General features: G+C 39.6%; 1 pseudogene across 1 annotated transcript; it reads right to left on the bottom strand.

Annotated features, from left to right (window-relative positions):
- Nucleotides 1-5,287: 5,287 nt before the first annotated feature.
- On the bottom strand, nucleotides 5,288-11,801 carry LOC308524778 (olfactory receptor 9I1-like; annotated as a pseudogene). The gene is made up of 4 exons: nucleotides 11,748-11,801; nucleotides 11,513-11,613; nucleotides 9,585-10,426; nucleotides 5,288-5,443 (listed from the first exon to the last, which is right to left on the bottom strand). The product of its transcript is annotated as an olfactory receptor 9I1-like (transcript).
- Nucleotides 11,802-12,955: the final 1,154 nt, after the last annotated feature.

Below are 12,955 nucleotides of genomic sequence, written 5' to 3'. Positions count from 1 at the left end.
ACACAGGAAAAGATCCCCTGTGAGTTTTCTCCATGACAGCATCCCAGCTCCTTGTCTAGCTTGGTTTCCAGTTCCTTCACCATCTTGGTTTTTATTTCCTGGACATGGTCCACTCTGTTTTTATTCCTTTTAAAGTATAAAATCCAGAGATGAAGGTTTTCCTTCTGATAGACTCAGCTCATCCCTTTATCTTTTAGAATTTCATTCCAGTACTAATTAAAGGAGTGTTTACTAAACCCTTATGAGGTGCCAGGCAATGGCATCACACTGACAAGCAGTGACAGCTCAGTGCCTTCCTGAAGCTCACGTTCCAGAGGGGAGACAGTGTTACTGAGCGATCTCCCAAGCAAACGCAAAATAAATTTCAGATACATCCAAGAATTAGGGCATAAAAAAAAAAGAAAATTAAACAAATCTAGGGGTAAATATGGATGAATAATATGATAATCTTAGCCCTAGCTGGTTTGGCTCAGTGGATACAGCATTGGCCTAGGGACTGAAGGGACCCAGGTTCAACTCTGGCCAAAGGCACATGCCAGAGTTACAGGCCCAATCCCCACTAGGGAGCGTGCAGGAGGAGGCAACCGATCAATGATTCTTTTTCATCATTGATGTTTCTAGCTATTTCTCCCTCTCCCTTCCTCTCTGAAATCAATAAAAATATATTTTAAAAAATATATAATAATCTTAGAGAAGACTTTCTAATCACAACAGGAAACTTAGAAGCTACGAAGGGAAAAAGGATAAACCTAACTTCATCAAATTTTAACATTTTTTTTTAAAGCTAAACACACCACAAACAAAGGCAAAAGATAAACTTGGGAAAAGATTTGCAACACAAATGACAGATGAAGGACTGATTTCCCCATTACACAAATTACTCTTACAAATCAATCGACAAAGCACATAAAAAATTTACAAAAGGAATATAAATGATGCAAACAAATGAGACGATTCTAAACTTCATTAAAAATGAAAGAAATACAAGTTAAAACAATGAGATATTTTCTAAGTAATATTGGCCATGATATTTTACTCCTTTATTTATTTATTTATTTATTTATTTATTTATTTATTTATTTATTATTGATTTCAGAGAGGAAGGAAGAGGGAGAGAGAGATAGAAACATCAATGATGAGAGAGAATCATTGATCAGCTGCCTCCTGCACACACCCCCACTGGGGATCGAGCCCACAACCTGAACATGTGCCCTTAACCAGAATTGAACCTGGGATGCTTCAATCCACAGGCTGATGCTCTACTGAGTCAAACCAGCTAGCGCTTGGCCATGATACTTTAAATATGAACTCCCTGCTGCTGTCAGTGTGTCCGGGATCTGGCTCTCCCATTCAGTACACATGGAAACAGCCCCTCTGCAGGAAATTCATTGGAGTAATGAAAATCAGCATCATGCCAGGTTGGTGTTACTCATTGATTGAGCATTGACCTATGAACCAGGAGGTCATGGTCGACTCCCCATCTGCCACATGCCTGGGTTGCAGGCTTGATCCTCAGTAGGGGATATGCAGGAGGCAGCCAATCAATGGTTCTCTCTCATCATTGATGTTTCTCTCTCTCTCCCTTCCTCTCTGAAATCAATAAAAGTATATTTTTTACAAAGGAAATAAAATCAACATCACTAATCATTAGAGTAATGAAAATCAAAACTACAATTATATGCCACCTCACACCTATTAGAACGGCTATCAAAGAAGAAGAAAAAACAGAAAATAACAACTGTTGGTGAGGATGTGACAAAACTAGAGCCTTAGTGCATTGCTGATGGGAATCCAAAATGGTGCAGCCACTGTGCAAAACAGTAAGTCATTCCTCAAAATGTTAAGCAAAGACTTACCACATGATCCAGTAAATCCAATTCTAGGTATTGCACCCAAAAGAGTGGTAAACGGGGGCTAGAACAGATATATGTAGACCAATATTCATAACAGCATTATTCTCAACAGCCAAGATATGGAAACAATCTAAATGGCTATCAAAGAATGAATGAATAAAGAAAATGTGTGATATGCATATAGTAAAATATTATTCAGCCTTTAAAAAGAAGGAAATTCTGACATTTGCAACAACATGGATGAACCCGAGGACACTATGCTAAGTGAAATAAGCCAGTCACAGAAGGACAAATACTGCATGATTCCACTTATATGAGGCATCTGAAATAGTCAACCTCATAGCAGCAGAGAATACAATAGTGGTTTTCAAGGACTGGAGACAAAGTGAGGAGTTGCTATTCAATGAATATGGTTGAGATTATGTTCATCCTAGAAAGGAAATAACTACCTCTTAGCTCTTCATCCAATATCTCTGACACAGGGAATTACTCGTGTTATAAAATTTATGTCTCCATTTTTTTCTATAACACTTAATACATTTTAACATACTATATTGCTTTCTATTTCATTTACTTATTTATTATATTCAGTTTATTGCCTATCTCCTTCATTAGGATGTATGTTCCACAAAGGACGAGATTTTTGCCTATTTTCTTCATTGACAGAGCTCCCAAACTGCTAGCACTGTGCCCCACATATATTATCCTCTTAGAAAATAGTTAATTTATTGAATTAATAAACATTTTAGATTATGTCTATAGTGAAAATGTAAAGTAACAGGTGCAGACGGGCTATATATACAATATCTTTTGGGGGAAATGGGGTTTCAAAACCCAAAGAAAGCACATTTACTAAGGGCAGAATCAGAAAGATTTCAGATGTCCATTCCATTACGGGGGGAAGCACTTCTGCTGTAGCTGTCCCTGTCATTTTTTGTGCATTTGCAATATTATGTTTTATATAAGGATAAAGGCAAGTTGAGAAAAAGACACAATGTTCTTTTCAACAGTTTTCAGAACAGTTCCTGGTTTTTGAAGAGAGAAGAGTGAAAACAGCCGAGCCCTCTTCCCGGAGAGGATTAAAGGATGATTTGTATAGTGCCCATGAAGCATCTTGGGCTCCACACACAGCCTGGCAGATGCACCACAGGGAGGCAGGCAGCCTTCCTTCCTTTCAACTTCAGTCAGCTTTCCCCAGTTTCCCAAGTGATTTATCCTCCTACACTCCCTACCTAAGATTCAGGAGAAAATACTGTTGGGGATTTGATGAGGCGAAATGGGATTCAGAGCCTTGAATTATCACTTGAAACCTATATAATCCTATAATCCTATTGAACAATGCCACCCCAATAAATTTGAAAGAAAAGAACCTAGAGCTATCTTATCTTCTTTGAATTCCATCACCAAACAAACAAACAAACAAAAAACAACCTTTTAACCATAATGCTTCATTTTCTTTTTACCTCCTGCCATTATTGCTGCCCAAAAGATCTGGGAGATCCAAGGGGTGAGAGTTGGGGTTGAGCAGCTTATGGTCATTTGCTACCAAAAAGATCTGGGAGATCCAAGGAGTGATGCTGGGGCCTGAGCAGCTTATGGTCATTTGCACAAGCCTATGATGGCATTATCCCTTCCCTGTAGGTTAGACAAATAGGTTGTGAGTGGGGGCGGGGCGGGGGGGGGGCAGGCAGAAAAAGAAATCTAAGAGGTATTTCTATCTGTACTGTATAGATCTCCATGACAAAGTAATAATAATAATTTCTTTGTGATTGTTGATCTTAACTAAAGCATTATGACTCTCCCTGATGATATTCATACCCATATACAAAAGTAAATATATATACACTCTAACCAAAGGCCCAATATATGTGTTATGTGGGTTATACTTCATCATTCTAGCCAATATCCATGCCCTTATGTAATAATCTAGTTAATTTGGCTTTACACCTGCATTCATTCATTTAAATTAATATATGTGAAAAAAGGAAAATCACAAAGTATTGGTGGTGTTCTTTTCTCCCCCTAGCTCTATTGACATGTAATTGACCAAATTTAAGATGCACAGTGTGATGGTTTGCTGCACATAATGTGTTGTGAAATGTTTACCACAATAAAATTAGTTAACACACTCTTCATCTCACAGAATGACCATTTTGTTTTTGTTGTTGTTGCTATGGGGAAAACATTTGAGATCTATTCTTACAGCAACTTTCAAGTGTGCAATACTGTATTATGAACTATAGTCACGATGCTGTACAATAGATCCAGAACTTATCCATCTTATAATGGAAAGTTTAAAGCCTTTGACCAACATTCCCCATTTCCCCAACCCCCAGTCCCTGGTAGCCATCAATCTACTCTCTGTTTCTAGGAGTTCAACTTTTTAAATTCTGCATAAAAGTAAGATCATAGAGTATTTGTCTTTCTCTGACTTATTTCACTTAGCATAATGTTGCCAAGGTCTATCCATGTTGTTACAGAATTTAGGCTTTTTTATGTTTATAGATGAACAGTATTGGTGTGTGTGTGTGTGTGTGTGTGTGTGTGTGTGTGTGTGTGGTCACATATTCATCTGTCAATGGACACTTAGGTTTTTCTATGGGTTGGTTATTGTGAAAAACACATCAATGAACATGGAAGTGCAGATAGTACTAATTTCAGTCCTTTGGACATATACCCAGAAGTGGGATTGCTGGATTATATGGTAGTTTTGTTTTTAAAAAAAATTTTTAGAAACTTCCAAACTATTTTTCATCGTGGCTGCACCAATTTACACTCCCATGTAAATTGCACAAGAATTTACTTTCTTCAATTCCTCACCAGCATTTGCTATCTCGTCTTTTCTTTTTTTATCATAGCCATTCCAACAGTAATGAGGCAACATCTCACTGTAATAGTTTTGATTTGCATTTCCCTTATACTTAATGATGTTCAGCATTGTTTCCTGTACCTGTGCCCATTTGTATGTTTTCTTTGGCAAAATATCTATTCGGGTGCTCTGAATTATTGGTTTAATTGCTATTGAGTTACATGAGTTCTCTATATATTTTGCCATTAACTCCTTATCAGATATATGGTTTGCAAATATTTTTTCTTATTCTGTAGATTGCCTTTTTATTTTGTTGTTTGCTTTGCAAAAGCTTTTTAGTTTGATGCAGAGTTGCTTGTTGATTTTTGCCTTTTTTGCCTTTGCTTTTGATGTCAAAAGACTATTGGCATGCATTCTTGTGGCTGCAGAGGCTTGCCGTGGGCACGTGCGCAGCAGAGGAGGCCAGTGATGGGAGTCAGGCTGGAGGTGGGCATGTGCACAGCTGGAGGGGCTAGTACAGGTGAGCCCAGTGGCACAGGCCAGTAACAGGGGTCAGGGAGAGATCCAGGCCCATAAACAGCTGTCAGACCCTGGCTGTTGGTGTATATTCTTGCTGCTGCAGGGTCTAGCCACAAGCACACTTGCAGCAGTGGAGGCCAGTGACAAAAGCCAGGCCTGCAAGTGCTTGCATAGCATTGGGGGCCGGCTGCAGGATTTGGGACTGGAATTTTGTACTCACGTGGCTGAAGGCCTGGCTGGCTGCTGGTGCAGATCCCTGGCTCTATTTGGAGGAGGGAGATGGAGTAAAGAGGTGGGAAGAACTCGGGTGGCTGGCATCTGCACCCACGAAAGCCTGTGGGTGAAGACCAGTGAAATCTGCATGGGCCTCCTGGAGGCTGTGCTGGCCTTTGGTTTCTTCCGTGGTGAAAGCTGCTGGGGTCTCCTGCAGAGCAGATGGCTGGGAACCATGGTCACGCCCACTTGTGTGGCTGATACTGGAAGCCCCTGCCTGCCTTCCTTGTGCCTAGCCATTTCTTTATATCTCGGATTTGCTGATCTCTGGGTGGGAAAAAACCGAAGCGGGTCTTTTGTGCAAGTTCCTAAAAGGCAGAGGACACTGGTCACTCACCCCACCGTCCCTTTCTCACTGAAGGAGACTCTTTCTAGCTGGGGTGGTGCTTCTTGGCACTGAGGGGATGAAGTCGTTGCAGACAAAATGAAGCTGTTACTGCTTACCTTTTTGTATAGTTACTCTCAGGGTTTTTTTTGTTCCACTGTATTGCTGAAGTTTCTTAAGTGGACTCCTAAGCTCTCCCAGAGCCGTCTTGGTTCATGGATAGATGTGTCTTACTTGCTGATCTTTGTGGAGGGCAGATGGTGGGGTCCCTTATACCACCATCTTGGTGACATCACTTTTCAGTGGTTCTAAATGAGAACATGGCATTTTGGCTTCTTGATGTGTTGAGTTAAAATGGTTAGTTCAAACTCTGAAAGTCTACTTTCTTCATCTTTTCTATATCATTTTCGGTAGACTGAGGCCAGTATTACAGGTAAAAGTTTATAATTCCAAAACCCAGTTCCTAAAAGGGATACATTCAAAAGCTAAAGGACATAAAAAGAAAAAGACTGGATTCTGTTACTTTAATGATTTTAGGATATAATTATGAAGATGTTTCTTAAACCACTTTGTTAATGCAAATGGATATATTAAAAAATTGTACGTATTTAATGTAGACAACTGGCTGAGTTTGGAGACAAGTATATATCCATAAAACCGTCGCCACAATCTACATTGTATACTTAAAATTTTGCTAAGAAGGTGGATATTATGTTGTGTTCTTATCACAAAGTAATAACAATTAATAATAATAAGATAATGTGATGACTTGGAGGTGATGCTTTTTTATTGCATGGAAGGAGATTTGTAACAAGGAATTGTCTCATATGATTCTTTTTTTTTTTTAATATATTTTATTGATTTTTTACAGAGAAGAAGGGAGAGGGATAGAAAGTCAGAAACATCGATGAGAGAGATCGATCAGCTGCCTCCTGCACGCCCCCCAGTGGGGACGTGCCTGCAACCAAGGTACATGCCCTTGACCGGAATCGAACCCGGGACCCTTGAGTCCGCAGGCTGATGCTCTATCCACTGAGCCAAACCGGTTCGGCTCATATGATTCTTCATATGGAAACTGAGAGTCCTATAATCCAGGAGGCCCAGGAAATCAGTGGTGAGGGTTAGTCTGAAGGTCTGAGAATCCCACTCCAAGTACAGAAGACCAGTGTTCCAGCTCATGCAGTCATGCAGGAAAGGAATGAACTCTCCCTTCCTCCACCTTTTATTCTATTCAAGCTATCAACCAATTGGATGATGCACACCCACACTGGGGAGAACAACCTACTTTACCGAGTTCACCAATTTAAATGCTAACCTCATGTGAAAGCATCCTCACAAATACCTAGAAATAATGTTTAGCCAAATACCTGGGCACCTGTGACTCAGTTAAATTGACACAAGAAAATTAACCATCACAACATTCTGTTTTCTAAAAGATTATGTGTAGAATCCATTTTAAGAAGAAGATAAATAAAAACTCTTGGCACAGGGCCTGACACACAATAGGCAATTTGTGAATATTTTCATTTGTTTATTATTATATATAATTGGAAATTCAACATAAATGCCATTTATTCCAGCGCCTTCTCATATTAATCAGAAGATAGTCTCCTAAAACACATTTAAATTTATTTTATCTTACCCACTTTGTGCATCCTGAAGCAACTGTATATACATCAAATACCATGCATGTATCAAAGGTCATTTATTTATGGACAGAGTTGGTTGCCGCTTACTAAGTAGAAGGTGGGAGGAGTGTGAGGCAAGCTCCCACAGCTACCAAAATAGCATACCCACTGCTTAGTATTTTGCCCATTTATTCATTTTTTAAGTTGAAAGTTTTCCCTGCCTTTAAGTATACAAGAAGCCTTGCAAGGGGTGATTTCTTCAGCCTATTAGCACAACCTGGCATATAGCAGAGGTTAACGAAAATGTGTCAGCCTCTTAAGAGGAACCATTTGTATGAGGAACACATGGTGTGTACCTGAGTATACCTGAAGAAGGTCACAATTCAGGAAAGGAAAGGTGTACCAATGAAAAACTAGATGCCTCCAAAACTATATTTCCCCAGTTTCACCACTGTGCCAAGAATCCCTCCTAGAATGGCCATGCTCCCTCTAGCTTTCTGTGGCCTAACATGTATTCTAGAATGAAGCATACAATATTGTGTGCAAAGGAAGCACCATGTCCTGGGATACACCATTTGTTTCTTAGATGAAGTAGATATGCCTCCTTCCATCTCCTTCCATCCATCACACTGAAGTCAAAGGGATCTTTTTAAAATTCAAATAGGATCATTTCATGCCTTGTTCTTGGAGTCAAGTCCACAAGTCCCTGAGTGAGCCTGCAAGGCTCTCTGTGACCGAGTTTGTCCTGAATTCACCAGCTGCATCTCACAATAAATCCCCTCACTCCTTATGCTGCAGCCTCTCACGTCTCTCAGTTCCTCAAGGCATCCTGTTTTACAGGACCTTGCATTTGCAACTCTTTCCATTTGGAATAGTCTCCCCCACCCAAGATTCTGCCATACTTATTCCTTAAGCCTCAGCTTAAATATTAGTTCCCTCAGTGAAGCCTTTTCTGACCACATCAAAGTAGATCAGAACCCTATTATGTAGTATAACAATATTCTGTGCTTCTTTTGTTCCACTTTCCAATATCATATAAAAAAATCAATTAACTGTGTAATGGTTTAATATCTAGGAGGGTTCTAATCTCTAGGAGGAACATGTCTGTCTTACTTGCTAATATATGATGGAACTTAGTATTATGTCCAATACATAGTAGATTGTCGGTAAATATTTTCTAACATGGTGAATAAGATTGAATCTCCATGGAGATGTTTCCCAAGTAATATTTCAGCAGATGCAGAGGTCATTAAAAGGTGGCACTCGAATTCATAGTTATCTGTCTTCTGATAATAAAGTAAATGTCCTACAGGAGATGGAAGTAGATAGTGGTTTTCATTATGGGAGAATATAAAACAGCTTGAGTTGACTGAGGCAGATGGTCCATGGAAAATGTTTCAGAAATAAAATAGTTCTGATCTTTGGTGATCAAGAAATATTTCAAAAGTTATATGTGAGACTCAATTCAGCTCTACATCAAGACCAAATTGTTTCTAGTAATTAATGCAAATCATTACATCTTTCTTTTATTCTACAGTGTCTTGGTCCTCTACATTATCTTGGGAAGTAGACTAACAGATTCTAGTTCAACATTTCACAGTCACATCTCCTTTCCCCTCTATTTTTTCTTTCTCTGTATTTTCCATGACAAATACTTAAATTGAATATGATTTAATGTTGAGAAAAGGTTTTGTTTTTGGTCAAGGCTGATTTCCACCTCACTACCTGCAACCAAAGAATGTGACTGCCCTTACTATGTAAATAATAAGCTATTGTTTTGTAATTACTTCAGGTGCAAAAATTAGCTTCACAGGAAAAAAAAAATTTGGGTTCCTAAGAAAACACTCAACAATACCCGGGTCAGGTCAGAAAAATAAATTTTACATTTTATAGCATGTTATTATTCATTAAGTCCTTTGACATTCCATCTCTCTTAATGCTGGCTATAATCACAGCAAGGCAAAACTTTTTACTGATGTGAAAACTGAGGCAGAGAATTTCTGGATCAAGGTCATAGAGGTAATAAATAAATCACTAAAATTCAAACTATAATTTTCCGCCTCAATATGTCTTTGTAATTATGAGCTCTGGATCATGTGTTAAGGGAACAAGCCAAAAGCCCAAAGGATGATTTGTAGAAACTTTTAATTTTTTTTTTTCCACTTGGAAACCCTCACCCTATGAAAGTTCTTCTTCAGAGCCTCCTTCGCTTCCTTGTTTCTCAGGCTATAGATCATTGGTCCAATGTAGGAGTGACCACAATGCAAAATACTGACACAATCTTGTCCTCCCCGAGAGATTTGCTCATGTTATCTTTCAGGTATATGAATATGAGTGTCCCAAACTGCAGTCATGTGAGAAACTCAGATGGAGAAAGTCTTGGCTTTGCCACCTACTGTACAAATCTTCAGAATGGTCCAAATGATAAACAAGTAGGATATAAGAATCACTAAAATGCTTTGGTTGTTATGACCAAGAAAGCAAAGAGGTAGATCACTTATTCCCATAGCCTGGTCTCACCACAGGAAGCTTCAGCAAGGGTGGAAGGTCACAAAAAAAGAAGTTCACCTGGTTGGACTTACAGAAGGAGACTGAGAAGGTACACTCCGTAGGGGTTGAGGAATTGAACATGCCACTAGCATATGTACCAGCACCAGCACCAGGCACGTCTGTGGTATCATGGAAGTGGCATAAAGGAGGGGGTTACACACAGCCACACAATGATCAGAGTCCATGACAGCCAAAAGGAACCACTCAGCACTAGCCCAGAGTGTGCACGAAAAGCACTGGGTCACACAGTGCTCATAGGTAGTGACCATCTTACCAGTATCCAAGGTCTCAAGCAACTGAGGGACAAAAGCATAAGAGTAGCAAATGTCCAGAAAGGAAAGGTGGCTGAGGAAGTACCTGGGAGTCTGGAGGCAAGGGTCACTCTGACTCAACACTATCATGCCCAGGTTGCCCCCTGGTAATGAGATAAAGAACCGACCACAAAGATGAGACCCATCTGCAGCTCTCCCTACAGCTGGGACCCCATCAGAATGAACTCTGTCACCACAGTGCCATTCTCTGCCATGAATCCTAGAATGCACACAGAAATTTTTTTTAAGTTTCATTAAAGATAAGTCAAGGTGAATATGGCTAGATTTGATCATTTTTAGTAATGATAACAATCTTCTAAATTTGTAAAACACTTGACATTCTTCACAAACTTTATTTCATTTGACCTTAGAAGCACAAATTGTTAATCCCATTTTCAAGAGAAGAACATGAGGGTCAAATAAGTAAAGTGACTAGTTCACGATTTCACAGTAAGTCAAGAGGCAAAGCCAGAGCTACAGTTCAGTTCCTTGGACATTTCCATACTTCTGAAGGGCTCCAAATTGAAAACTTCATCAGCTTCACCGCAGAGCCAGAGAATTCCACATGGTTAGAGAAACCAGTAGAGAAACCCTACTGGTAGAGTTTTAAGGTCATAAACTTTGAAATCAGACCTCAGTTCAAATTCCTAGAGACCTTAGGCAAGTTAATTCATCTTTCTGAGCCTTAATCTCCCTATTGACTTAATGGGGATTTCAACACCAAAGTCACAATATTATTGTGAAACACATAATGTACATACTGTGCCTAGCAAACGGTCTGACTCACACACTGAGAATTATTTTTTTCTAAATTATGCAACAATGTAACAAGCTCCTAGGTTCATGAACATTTTGGAATCTTATCTCCTAATCCACAGCCCCCTGGAGTTCCAATATCAACCCTATCATTCTTTGAAGTTCTTTTGATGTGCATATAAACAAATGGAATTAGGTGCAAGACAGTGAGCAGTGAGCCGTGAAGAGCAAGCACTGTTAGGACCTCTACAAACTGCTACGGGCCAAGTCACTACTTCCTCTCTGTTCCTGCCAAGCACCATGGTCCGGTTTCCAAGTACTTCTCTTATTCCAAAGGACCTGCCCCATTTTTTTTAATGCCAGATCAATATCAATTCAAAAGATACATGAATCAAGCTATTCCAGAATTAGCCTGCACAGCTCATCAAGGGACAAAGCCATCACACTGAGTTTAGAATTCTAATACAGATGGAGTTCTTGCCACTTACTTGGACAATCTTGCCTCAGTACCTTTGAGTGCTGATAATTTGGGGTGATGAAAATACTGAATGTGCACTTCAAAGGTGGTTCTTCTTGTAATTCTTCCAACCTGGAAATAAAAACTGAATTTGAGAAAGATCTCATAGGATTTCAGCTAAATAAGAAAATGAAACTTTGATCAATGTTTGACAAAAGCTGAACTACTGGTGAAATAAAGGCCCGCAACTGATGTTCTCCCCTCACCAATTTCCTGATGATGTAAGTATTTGGGAGTGTTTTTCTTTCCTCAGGAGCCATTCTAATTCTGACCTTTGACCAAAACAATGACTTGCTCTGTTCTGAAAGGAATTTACACAAATCATTCTGACCAAAGAGGGAAGAGAGAGAGAAAGAGAGAGAGAGAGAGAGAGAGAGAGAGAGAGAGAGAGAGAGAGAGAGAGAGAACTACCATTTACTGGTATTTATTCAGTAAGAATCTACTGAGAACTCACCATGTGCCAAGCACGCTTCTGGTTGCTCAAGTGTGTGTGTGTGGGGGGGGGGGGGGGGCCGTGTCGAAGAAATGGACAAAGATCTTTGCCCTTATACAGCAGTCATTCTAGTAGAGAGACAAACATATACAATACATTTTTAAAGTATATTTTCTATTATAATAGAAGATGGTAAATGTTATGAAAATTTTTTAAAAGAAGGAACAGCTAGGTGTGGGGAATTGGTGAGTCAAGTAAGGAGAGTAGTATTAAATAGGACTGTCAGGGAAGGCTCATTGAAAAGATGACATTTTAGCAGAAATGCTGGGGATCAGGCAACTATTCCATTTATTTGCACACATCATTATCCACAAACAATAGAAAATAGAGACACAATTCACATGCAGTGAACCACCCCACTTCCAGTTCAAAATATGCTGAGTTCTTCAGGTCCTTGTGAGAAGCTTTCAAGGCAACTGTGTTCCAAAGGGTCAGCCTCCTAAAACAAAGAGAAGCCCCTAAGGTATCAGAGGCCCTACAATCAGCCCCTAATCATTTGGTGTAAAAGTAGGACTGGAATCCAAACAATAGAGCATAGTGGCTAAGAAAATGGGCCCTGGAAACAGACAGAACTTGTTATTCCAAACTCAGACTCAGTCATTTCTATTTGTGTGACCTTGGGCAAGGCACTTGACCTCTGGAATCTCAGTCTCGACATCGATTGCAATAACATCACACTGCTGTCCTGTGAGAGGTAAAAGAGATAATTCATGAAAGCACATGCGCTGCGCCTAGTACAGAGTAAAGAATCCATATAATTGTGACATAAGGGACTTTTCAACCACTAAGCAGTTCCGTCCTTCCGAAATTTAATGTATCCCCATTTTATTGCTGAATAAAATGAGGCTCAAATGGTTAAACCAACTTTCCCAAGACTACACGGCAACAGGACTTCAGGCTTCAGATTCATGGTGCTTTTTA

Source organism: Myotis nattereri (assembly GCF_964212035.1).
Source record: "Myotis nattereri genome assembly, chromosome: 9".
Taxonomy (NCBI): Eukaryota; Metazoa; Chordata; class Mammalia; order Chiroptera; family Vespertilionidae; genus Myotis; species Myotis nattereri.
The sequence above is the reverse complement of the archived record's forward strand: the minus strand, read 5'-3'. Positions and strand labels throughout refer to the sequence as shown.